Source organism: Pelophylax lessonae (genome assembly GCF_965119305.1).
Source record: "Pelophylax lessonae genome assembly, chromosome: 4".
In the NCBI taxonomy this organism is placed as follows: Eukaryota; Metazoa; Chordata; class Amphibia; order Anura; family Ranidae; genus Pelophylax; species Pelophylax lessonae.
In genome coordinates, this window is record NC_138771.1 from 75,256,061 (window position 1) to 75,269,184 (window position 13,124).

A 13,124-nucleotide genomic window follows, 5' to 3' on the forward strand; every position below is an offset into this window, starting at 1 on the left:
CTCATTTGGAGTGTTCAACCATGAAAATTGGGAGGTTGGCAGGCTAAGAAATTCAGATAGCAAACATACAGTTATACAAAATGATCTCCCTCCCTGTAGAGTCTTTTTTCAGTACTGATGCAAATTTAAAGACCTGAAGTCAGTGATATGGTAGAAAGAATCTTTTAGGTAAGTAAACACTGAATTGAGAAGTTTATGCAGCCACACATTCCACCTTCAATAAGGTATACACATATCGATGATTGGTACTCGTATGTAGAATTGAAAATGGTAACTATACACATTCAGTGAAATGGACACATACAGAGAAATGATTTACAAAACCAGGAGAGCAAGGAATTGGAGCAATAATACTGACCTTACCCATATACAAAAAAATCTGAAAATGAATGTACAAACAGCCCTTCAACAATTCACAGTAAGCTAAAATACCAATCTTTGTGTACCATCAAACACCCTTCTGGAATGGGACTTACCCTTTATAATAGACCCTTAAAGTGTAATTCCAGGCATTCTCTAAAACCATACTTCAACTGCTCCTACTCCTATTCTAACTAACCTGTGAAAGAAATTTGTGTATACTTACCAATTCTGAGGGCACTCTGGTATGGCCACATGATAACCAGAGCGTCTTGCTTCAGGTGAGAGGAGAGATCTCCGACAATGGCTGACATCAACCATAGGCTTGCTATGGTGCATCCATTGTTGTGGTCCATCATCCTGCCCTGAAACAGGCCGCTAGGAACCGATCACATGACTGAACTGTTTTATAGGTCATGTGTCCACAGACAGCAGCCATCTGGGCCATGAGGTATCTAATTAGGGTGTGCCCCTATCCTCAATTAACTAATATGATTGGAAGGATTGGGAAACAAGGATTTCGGGCACGAGTTTTTTTAAAAAAAGATTATTATTTTATTCAACAAAAAAGGTTTAAAATCATAGAAAAATACAGGCAAATAATTGTGTATTGAGGACACAGTGAGACCAATAAATGGTCTGTACTGTAAAGTATCTCAGTACATAAAATTTGAGGCAATAATTTACATACAATTCAAAGTACAAGACCATTAGTAGTCATATAATTCTCGAAACCGTTTGCTCGATGTCAGAAGAAGACCGCCGGCGGACACCCGAACAATAAGGTGCCGGTCAGCGGGGTCAACTGAGAGTATAAGTTAACTTTCACCATATAATATATGACCTTTGCTCAACATGTTTCGCTTTCTTAGGAGAAAAGCTTCGTCTGGAGCATATCATTTCTTTTGTCTGTTTGAGAAATAACAATGTTTAGATAAATGACATATATATGTTACATCGTTTCCAATGTGTTGCAGTTATAGTTACATATCAATTTTTCCTTTTGTTACATACAATCACACTATACATCTGAATGAGTCCTTATACTTTTACTATATATCAGCACAATATAACATTGAGTCTTAAATTGCATTCAGAAACTGAGGGGGTTTAGGAAAAGCACTGGAGGCTGCCAATAGCGAGTATATGTGGGGACCCATGCCGTAATTATATTATCAGCATGCTATATCATGATTGTACATCTGATAAACAGAAGAAAGATATACATACCTGTACATATAGTAATCAGGCACATATCTCAATTTTCATAAGAATTTCTTTAACGAGGAGGACTGTGCGTGTTGGGAAGCTCAGAAATAGATACTTATATAGTGACATAGTAGTGAGGGTAATCACTCCATGTCTATTATCTGGATGGATAAGAGCAGGAAAACAATGTTTCTCAGAATAGTTCGTATTTATATTCTGTGATATCACTTTAAGAAAGAACCCATGAACGTGCTAAACCCATAAACTCAAACATTCCATAGTGATAGAATAATAAATGTGCCACGTGCATGTTATGAGAATATATAAGCACCCATATAGCCCATAGGTTGTCTCCCTCAAAGGGGCTTAAGGATAAACACATACTTATTCAGGACAATAAGGATAGGCAATTATCATACGATTCCAGCCGGATATGCACCGACGTATAGAGTTCACCCATGCACCGATGGGCCACCCATAGAATAGAATGCATAACATGTGTATTGATTTATTTTTTATTTTTTATATATACATATATGAATATATGTGTGCAATCAAATTAGTATCCAACTCCTCTCCATGGTAATAGGAGAGTGACCTGAGTTACATATACGCAGGTAATTGCCTCATAAAGTCCACATAAGGTTCATACATGAGATGCTTGAGACAAGTATAAGAAATAGAGATAGGAGTAGATAAGTAAGGTGCCACCAGACATAATAAATCCCTATATGGTGAGAGAATCCCAGACATAAAAAAACACCTTAAAACGGCTCATGTATAGGCTGTTAGGCAGAGTAAAGTTGAAGTAAAGTCACGGGTATTGAATAGTGTCAAAGAATATAGTGCTAAAACAGTGTTGCTAGCCATGTGTAACTTCCGGGCGGAACTTCCTGTGGCACCAGAGCGGACTACGGAGGCAGTTTCCTGCCTTTGTGTGATCTGCTCACACTTGTGACAGAGCGGAGAGCATCGCTGGGGTGTCCCCGCGTTTGCTCTCGAGCGATGTCCGGTGGGAGTGGCCGGGGCGGTGACATCTTCTGACGAACCGCCCGGGATCTACGCCATTTAAGGGCGCCAGTTACAGGCCCTGGTATGGCGGAGGTTCCCCATCCGGTGGGGACTGTGCGGAAGCTGGGAACAGCGTGGCAAGGGGTAAGTTACACATGGCTAGCAACACTGTTTTAGCACTATATTCTTTGACACTATTCAATACCCGTGACTTTACTTCAACTTTACTCTGCCTAACAGCCTATACATAAGCATAGGAGATATGCTCCCTATATTAAGCTCTCGCCCTTTCCAGGTTTGGTGAGCCGTTTTAAGGTGTTTTTTATGTCTGGGATTCTCTCACCATATAGGGATTTATTATGTCTGGTGGCACCTTACTTATCTACTCCTATCTCTATTTCTTATACTTGTCTCAAGCATCTCATGTATGAACCTTATGTGGACTTTATGAGGCAATTACCTGCGTATATGTAACTCAGGTCACTCTCCTATTACCATGGAGAGGAGTTGGATACTAATTTGATTGCACACATATATTCATATATGTATATATAAAAAATAAAAAATAAATCAATACACATGATATGCATTCTATTCTATGGGTGGCCCATCGGTGCATGGGTGAACTCTATACGTCTGTGCATATCCGGCTGGAATCGTATGATAATTGCCTATCCTTATTGTCCTGAATAAGTATGTGTTTATCCTTTAGCCCCTTTGAGGGAGACAACCTATGGGCTATATGGGTGCTTATATATTCTCATAACATGCACGTGGCACATTTATTATTCTATCACTATGGAATGTTTGAGTTTATGGGTTTAGCACGTTCATGGGTTCTTTCTTAAAGTGATATCACAGAATATAAATACAAACTATTCTGAGAAACATTGTTTTCCTGCTCTTATCCATCCAGATAATAGACATGGAGTGATTACCCTCACTACTATGTCACTATATAAGTATCTATTTCTGAGCTTCCCAACACGCACAGTCCTCCTCGTTAAAGAAATTCTTATGAAAATTGAGATATGTGCCTGATTACTATATGTACAGGTATGTATATCTTTCTTCTGTTTATCAGATGTACAATCATGATATAGCATGCTGATAATATAATTACGGCATGGGTCCCCACATATACTCGCTATTGGCAGCCTCCAGTGCTTTTCCTAAACCCCCTCAGTTTCTGAATGCAATTTAAGACTCAATGTTATATTGTGCTGATATATAGTAAAAGTATAAGGACTCATTCAGATGTATAGTGTGATTGTATGTAACAAAAGGAAAAATTGATATGTAACTATAACTGCAACACATTGGAAACGATGTAACATATATATGTCATTTATCTAAACATTGTTATTTCTCAAACAGACAAAAGAAATGATATGCTCCAGACGAAGCTTTTCTCCTAAGAAAGCGAAACATGTTGAGCAAAGGTCATATATTATATGGTGAAAGTTAACTTATACTCTCAGTTGACCCCGCTGACCGGCACCTTATTGTTCGGGTGTCCGCCGGCGGTCTTCTTCTGACATCGAGCAAACGGTTTTGAGAATTATATGACTACTAATGGTCTTGTACTTTGAATTGTATGTAAATTATTGCCTCAAATTTTATGTACTGAGATACTTTACAGTACAGACCATTTATTGGTCTCACTGTGTCCTCAATACACAATTATTTGCCTGTATTTTTCTATGATTTTAAACCTTTTTTGTTGAATAAAATAATAATCTTTTTTTAAAAAAACTCTTGTGCCCGAAATCCTTGTTTCCCAATCCTTCCAATCACATGACTGAACTGGAGCTCCCTTACAATTGGTAGTTATAAGCATCTTCCTTCCCCAGGGTAGTTACAGTGCCTTGAAAAAGTATTCATAACCTTTGACATTTTCCACATTTTGTCATGTTCCAATCAAAAAGGTAAATATATTTTATTGGGATTTTATGTGATAGACCAACACAAAGTGGCACATAATTGTAAAGTGGAAGGAAAATGATAAATGGTTTTCAATTTTTTTTACAACTAAATATGTGAAAGTGTGGCATGCAACATTGCACATCACCCTGAACACATCATCCGCACTCTGAAACGTGGTGGCAGCATCATGTTGTGGGGATGCTTTTGTTTAGCAGGGACAGGGAAGCTGGTCAGAGTTGATGGGAAGATGGATGGAGCCAAATGCAGGGCAATCATGGAGGAAAACCTGTTAGAGTCTGCAAAAGACTCAAGACTGGGGCGGAGATTCAGCTTTCAGCAGGACAACGGCCAGAGCTACAATGGAATGGTTTAGATCAAAGCATATTCATGTGTTAGAATGGCCCATTCAAAGTCCAGACCTAAATCTAAATGAGAATCTGTGGCAAGGCTTGAACATTGCTGTTCACAGACTCTCGCCATCCAATCTGACAGAGCTTGAGCTATTTTGCAAAGAAGAATGGGCAAAAAATGTCACTCTCTAGTTGTGGAAAGCTGGTATAGACATCCCCAAAAAGACTAGCAGCTGTAATTGCAGCGAAAGGTGATTCTATAAAGTAATGATCCAGAGAAAAAGGAGGGGGGGGGGGCTGATTACAAAAGCACGCCACACTTTTCAGATATTTATTTGAAAAAAAATGTGAAAACCATTTATCATTTTCCTTCCACTTCACAATTATGTGCCACTTTGTGTTGGTCTATCACATAAAATCCCAATAAAATACATGTAAGATTTTGGATGTAACATGACAAAATGTGGAAAATTTCAAGGGGTATGAATACTTTTTCAAGGCAATGTAGAATGGAGGTGGGTACAGGTTTAAGTATAGTTTGGAAAAGTCTGGTCTTCCACTTTAAGGTGGCCAAAGATGTCCAAGAATGATCAGGTACATTGCAGTACTTCCCTGAACTTGTATGTTCATGCTTAAAGTATAACTAAAGGCAAAACTTTTTATTTTTTTTATTTAGTGGAGATAGATTAGAACTCCTGTCAGTTTTTTTGCTGTCTGTGCCACCATTAGGGAAATTAAAACTCTCTATTTGTCCTGTTTACCATCATTGAAAGTGAAAGTAAAAGCACATCCCACATTTTGGGTTGTCCCCAGGAACTCTGGGAGGGAAAATCTTCCAATGGGGACACTAGTTCTGGTGACCTGGGGTTCCCCAAGAAATTCCCTTAACTTGCAGGGATTTCCTCTTACTTGCTGTTTACTATGGGACAGGAAGTGAAGGGAAATCTCTACAATGGAAAAAAAAATCTTACCAGGGTTAAAACCCTCCCTTACTCTATCCAAAATAGAAAAAAATGTGGGTTATAGTTCTACTTTAACCTATAGGAGAGGCAAGAGAGGTGCTTTGCAGGCCCCTCTAGTGCCAGGTTATCAGGTAAAAGTTATTTGAAGGGCTTTCAGCAACATGGAGGCATCTCCAGCTTTACTGACCTTTGGCAAATAAAAAAAAAAAAAAAAAGTGTTTAAACCACTTGTTATCTATGTATTAAAAAGTGGTATTGGGCTCCATGCAAACTGGCATTTTTTTTAAGCTGAAAAAATTCTGGAAATGACTTTTTGTAGTAGCGTTTTAGGCATGTTTAGGAGTGTTTAGGAGCGTTAGCATTTTATTAGCATTTTTGCAGTGCCTCTAAAAAAAATAAAATCTCACAAAAATGCTATTAGTAGCGTTTAGGAGCATTTAGCAGCATTGAGGAGCAGTTCTGCTGGAAAAACGCTCCAAGAAACTCTACATAAAACATTTTTTTTTCTGCTTCTAGATGCTGAAGGTCAAAAAATGCCAATAGCCTAAAGTAGTGTGCATGGACACATAAAATAACACTATTTCACTTCTAGGGGCATATAAAAACGTTGTACTGAGAGTAAAATAAAGCATGTCAGAGGCTGATACACGTTAGTAGATCCATCTAAACATCAGAATGATACACAAAGAGTCGTCACAAACAAGTAGAAGGTTTATAAATGCACAAAGCTAGCCATGGCACAGCAAAAAATCCTTACCAGTAGAAAAGAAGATTGTTCAAAAAGCTTCCACCTGGGTTAGAACGGAAAAGGAGAAGGCAGGAACATCGGGAAAGAAAAACGGACACCTGAAAGGGAGAAGGGGATAAAGCGTAGCCATCTGTAGTCTATGTAGCACTTTCCCCATGAGCTTGCTGTATGATGACTTGTCGGGCCTCCTCTGATTACCAGGACACCTATTTAGGGTACAGTTCACACATTCCTCCTGACTCCCAATGGCTCGTCATTCAATAAACAGTCCAGGGGTATTGTTTTTTTGTGTTTATATTGGTACTTAGATGGGAGAAGGGAATAGTGGGATACTCCAACTGTAACTATTCACAATGGATAAAGACAACTCTCACTTAGCCTCACCAGGTTGCTTGTACTGTAGAAGCAGCTTCACTGCATAATCCGTACTGCCACGTGTATGGAAAGTGTAAGTCTCCCTGCTCTTTCTCTCCAGCAATAGACTTGGTGAACTATATTCTCTTCGGGACACTCACTTGCATCCCCTTTACTGACACCTGAACACTGACCCTTCTATACCACCGAAAATGGTTGAACTCCAACAGGTTATAATGAGTTCTTGATAATTCTTCTAGCTGAAGGGGTGGCCCCCACAGACTTGTACTCACTGTACTGCAGAATCAGACCCTCCAGTGTCTCCCCTTTCAGTCAGCTTCACAGGTCCTCTGGGTTCAGTTCCTCTCTAGGCCCTCAGGTCGACTATCTGAGGCTGCATGGCACCTCTATAGAGGAGGAGGTAGCCGCCCCCTCCCTCCCTCCAGGACTCTGCTATCCGCTAAGTGCTCCTGGCATTTATACAATATCCCATCATGCAATGAGGCACTTTCCTCTGCCAAACCACTAGGGCTGTATCAAACACCTATGCATTCATTTGTGAGGTTTCCTACCACTGTCCAACATACCTCCCTATTGGACCAGTGTGAAACACTCTGCAGACAGAATGCGTTGGACCTGAGCACATTAAGAAGACCTCACTAACAGATCCTGCTCTCTGGTAGGCAGAGAACAATATAGATTTAATGGCAAGCCCTCTGGTAAGCAGACAGGATTCAAAACTATACTTTCTTTCTCTAGCATCTACCTAGGACGGTGCTACATCCACCCCCCCCCCCAAACTGAGCCATGTCCTCACAAAAATTCCAGTAAAAAATGTACAAGGAGTATCCCACGAACTTGGAAAGGGGGGAAAGGGAAATACCATATGTACAGGGCCATGGGGCATACCCCGTATGTGGCCAGTGGATACAATAAATTAAGTGAAAAAAACACATGAAAAGATACCGAGTGCATTTAAACCAATGGACCCCCTGCCAAACAAAAATCTGCTTGACAGGTAAAGGTAAACATCCTAACTAACTAAGCTACAAAATGCAGTTTCACATATGTACAATTATAGACAGTGGACGGCCTTTCCAAGACCAGAAGGTCCTCCACAAGCCTGCATAGGAAAAGGTAAGTACATAGCAATATAAAACATCCTATATACTTACGGTGAGACTGCCCTTTCCGCAGAGGCGACCTTCTCACCCACAAAATCTCTGCACTAACATTCCTGTAGTGATCTCTAACACTGCCCCCTAAGGGCACGCTTGACTCATCGCTCTGTTGTGCACCTGTAATAGACAAAACAGAACAATTCCTGCCAATCTGACTAACAAATTATTACAGGTTCCATCTGGGAACCATTTTGACTAGCAATAGGCACAGTCCCTCTCAGACACCAGGGCACTTACTTTCTCCTATTCTAATTAGACCGACAAGTTAGGATGAAGAAATGCGGAGTCCACCCGACTGGTGTTCACAGTCAAGGGTGTAGGAACCCACACAAATCTGGGGGGGACAGCATTTTTACTCGCCAGGTATATGCGCGCAAGCCCCTTTCAATGCAGAGCGCCACAGCATTGTCCCCAATCACTGCAGAGCACCACAGCATACAGGAGATTGTCAGAGACTGCGGACATGATACAAGAGATGGTCAGAGACTGCGGACATGATACAAGAGATAGTCAGAGCAGTGGCGGCTGGTGCCACAGCATTGTACCCCAATGATTGCAGAGTGCCACATAGCATTGTACCCCAATGATTGCAGAGTGCCACGGCATTGTACCCCAATGATTGCAGAGTGCCACACAGCATTGTACCCCAATGATTGCAGAGTGCCACAGCATTGTCCCCCAATCAATGCAGAGACCAGCGTTCGTGCTCCCTTCAACACAATGCACTTACCTGGCGGCGGCGGGAAGGTGAGCGGCTTCTCCCTCGTCCTCTTCTGCGGCGGGAACCGGTGGGCGGCCTCTCCTCTTCTCTGCAGCGGGAACCGGTGGGAAGGTGAGCGGCGGTGACAGTGAGTGACTGACGCACGCACCGGCACCGCCCCCATTGCAACGTCATGGATCGGATGTCCTGGATGATGATTGGTCCAGGCTGGAGACTGGACCAATCACAGCCAGGACATCACGAAGGTGGGGGTGGCCAAGCGCTCTGTCCTGCGCCCAGGTTACGCCCCCAGAAGGCAGCCAATCGGCGCCTTTCTGGGTCGTAAACCCCACCCCCCCTTTAGCCACCACATAGGCCGGAACACCGGCGACAGGGGCGTTGCTAGGTGAGAAAAAGACCAGGGGCTTCAGCCCAAACCTAAATTTGATGACCCCGCCCACATTTTAAAGTAAGTCCCGCCCAAGCTCCACCCAATGCCCCATCATAAAATTTTATAAAATGTGACCACACGCATGTTAATCTCTCAACTTTCCAATCTCCACTTTTACTTGTAACTCTTCCCTTAAAAGCAATTGAGAGCACCAATTATGGCAATCAGGGTGTCCTATGCAGAAGCCTTTCTGGAGGCTCCTATGGAACTGCTTAAGTCATTTTCGAAATAGCAGAGGTCCCAGAACATCCACAACACACAAGAGAAATTCATTTCCCAGTAGCCTAGATGAAGCACCAACACCAAATCTTTCCAAATTAGCTGTAACCAGAAAATGGTGAGTCAGTTCCTCTATGACTTCCTGGGAAAGTTGAACATCAAGAGCTTGTTCAAGAAACAATGCACAAAACAAAATGTTACTTATCTGACATCACACTAGCAAAAGGTGAATTCTAATTGGTTGTCACAGGGTTTAGGGTGCCTTTGTACAGTTTTAGTAAATTAGGTTGAAAGGCTGTAGACTGCAGACATCATACAGGAGATGGTCAGAGACTGTGGACGTGATACAAGAGATGGTCAGAGACTGTGGACGTGATACAAGAGATGGTCAGAGACTGTGGACGTGATACAAGAGAGGGTCAGAGACACTGGACGTGATACAAGAGATGGTCAGAGACACTGGACGTGATACAAGAGGTGGTCAGAGACACTGGACGTGATACAAGAGGTGGTCAGAGACACTGGACGTGATACAAGAGGTGTCAGAGACACTGGACGTGATACAAGAGGTGGTCAGAGACTGTGGACATGATACAAGAGATGGTCAGAGACTGTGGACTTGATACAAGAGATGGTCAGAGACACTGGACGTGATACAAGAGGTGGTCAGAGACTGTGGACATGATACAAGAGATGGTCAGAGACTGTGGACTTGATACAAGAGATGGTCAGAGACACTGGACGTGATACAAGAGATGGTCAGAGACTGTGGACGTGATATAAGAGATGGTCAGAGACTGTGGACATGAAAAAAGAGATGGTTAGAGACTGCAGACGTGACAAAAGAGATGGTTAGAGACTGCAGACGTGACAAAAAAGATGGTTAGAGACTGAGGACATCATACAGGAGATTGTCAGAGACTGCGGACATGATACAAGAGATGGTCAGAGACTGCGGACATGATACAAGAGATAGTCAGAGCAGTGGCGGCTGGTGCTCAAAATTTTTTTTGGGGGGGGGGGGGCGCAAACAGAAAAATGTAATAGACATTGCTTTGCGGCAAAAAACGCTGTAAAAAAATTGCGTGACTTTGAGGTCCCAAAAGTGTGAAAGGGGCCTGCAGTAATTAAGGTATAGTGTGCCCCCTTTCAATGCACAGAGACCACAGCGTGCACTCTTTCAATGCAGAGAGACCAGCGTGCCCCCTTTCAATGCAGAGAGACCAGCGTGCCCCCTTTCAATGCAGAGTGACCAGCGTGCCCCCTTTCAATGCAGAGTGACCAGCGTGCCCCCTTTCAATGCAGAGAGACCAGCGTGCCCCCTTTCAATGCAGAGAGACCAGCGTGCCCCCTTTCAATGCAGAGAGACCAGCGTGCCCCCTTTCAATGCAGTGACCAGTGTACATGTCCCCTTCAATGCAGTGACCAGCGTACATGCCCCCTTCAATGCAGTGACCAGCATACATGCCCCCTTCAATGCAGTGACCAGCGTACATGCCCCCTTCAATGCAGTGACCAGCATACATTCCCCCAATGCAGTGACCAGCATACATGCCCCCAAAGCAGTAACCAGCATACATGCCCCCAATGCAGAGATCAGCATGCGTGCCCCCTTCAATGCAGTGACCAGCATACATTCCCCCAATGCAGAGATCAGCGTACGTGCCCCTTTCAGTGCAGTGACCAGCATACCATTCCCCCATTGCAGAGATCAGCGTTCGTGCCCCCAATGCAGTGACCAGCGTACATGCCCCCAATGCAGTGACCAGCGTACATGCCCCCTTCAATGCAGTGACCAGCATACATGCCCCCAATGTAGTGACCAGTATACATGCCCCCAATGCAGTGACCAGTATACATGCCCCCAATGCAGTGACCAGTATACATGTCCCCAATGCAGAGATCAGCATGCGTGCCCCCAATGCAGTGACCAGTATACATGTCCCCAATGCAGAGATCAGCGTGCGCACCTCCAATGCAGTGACCAGCATACATGCCCCCAATGCAGAGATCAGCGTGCGTGCATCCAATGCAGTCACCAGTATACATGTCCCCAATGCAGAGATCAGCATGCGTGCCTCCAATGCAGTGACCAGCATACATGTCTCCAATGCAGAGATCAGCGTGCGTGCATCCAATGCAGTGACCAGTATACACGCCCCCAATGCAGTGACCAGTATACATGTCCCCAATGCAGAGATCAGCGTGCGTGCCTCCAATGCAGTGACCAGCATACATGCCCCAATGCAGTGACCAGCATACATGTCCCCAATGCAGAGATCAGCGTGCGTGCCCCCTTACTTACCTGGAGCAGCAGCGGCAGCGATCGGCTCCTCCTCAGTCCCCCGAACAGCTTCTTCTGCTCGGTCCCGGCGCGCCTCTTCCAGTACTTCCGGTCCCGCCTCCTCCTGGGCCAATGGCATGGGGTTTGCCTTGCGGCCAATCAGGAAGCGTGTATCGGACGCGCTTCCTGATTGGCCAGGAGGAGGATCGGTGTGACAATAGCGAATTTTCATTCGCTATTGTCACACAATGGGTGGGCTCGGGATGCACTGCTCTGCGCCCCGAGACCACCCTTTCCATTGCCTGGCTCTAATCAGGTGATGAAAAAAAAATCCCCCATTGAACTCCATGCGTCCGGCGCCCCTGCTTGCAGATTGTGGGGCCGGACGCATGGATGGGGGGGTGGCGCCCCTGCGCCCCTAACGAGCCGACCGCCACTGGGTCAGAGACTGCAGACGTGACAAAAGATATGGTCAGAGACTGCAGACATCATACAAGAGATGGTCAGAGACTGTAGTTATGATAGAAGATGGAAAAGCACTAGGGGTCCCGGAGAGCACAGGGGAAGCAGAGAGCACTGGAGATGCTGAAGGGCAGGAGGGGGGCGACAGGAGAGCATTGGGGGGGGGACTGGAAAGAATTAAGGGGGGGTTTGGAAAGCATTGCAGGGGGGTTGGAAAGCGCCGGGGTTGGAGAGCACTGGGGTGGGGGGCAGGGAAACCCAGGGGGACAGAGAGACCGGGGGGGCTGGAGAGCAATGGGGGAAACTGTAGATCACTGAGGTGGGGGGGCCAGAGAGCATGGGGGGGAGAGATGAAAACCACTGTGGTGAGCTGAAGAGCACATGGGGGGGGGGGCAGGAGAGAGGGGGGCTGAAGAGCACTTGGTGGGGGTGTTGGAAAGTGGGGGGGTGTTAGACAGCACTGGGGGGCCCGGACAGCAAAAGAAGTTGTATAGGAGGGGGATGGGGCAGCTACATATAGAGGATTTGATTTTTCCATATTCCTTCTGCAGCTGCTGAATGCCTGCAGAAGGGTGAGGGGAATCAAGCATCCAGCAGCTGCAGGAGGAATATGTAAAGATCAATTCCTCCATACGCAGCTGCCCCCTTCCCCCTCCTATAGAGTCACATAGGGAGCCTTGCTTTGGCACTCACCTGCTGCCATCGCCGTTGCCGCTGTTCTGACAGAACACCACCTCTGATCTACACATTCTACAGCCGGAAGAAGAGGGAGGCGGAGCCGATTCTACGCGCCGAGGAGGCATTTAAAATCCTCCACCGATCTGTGCAATGAGAGCCTCTCCTGCTGGTCACGTGACGAGTGACATCACTGGTTGCTAGATGCGTCGCCAGGCGATAGTAGCAACCA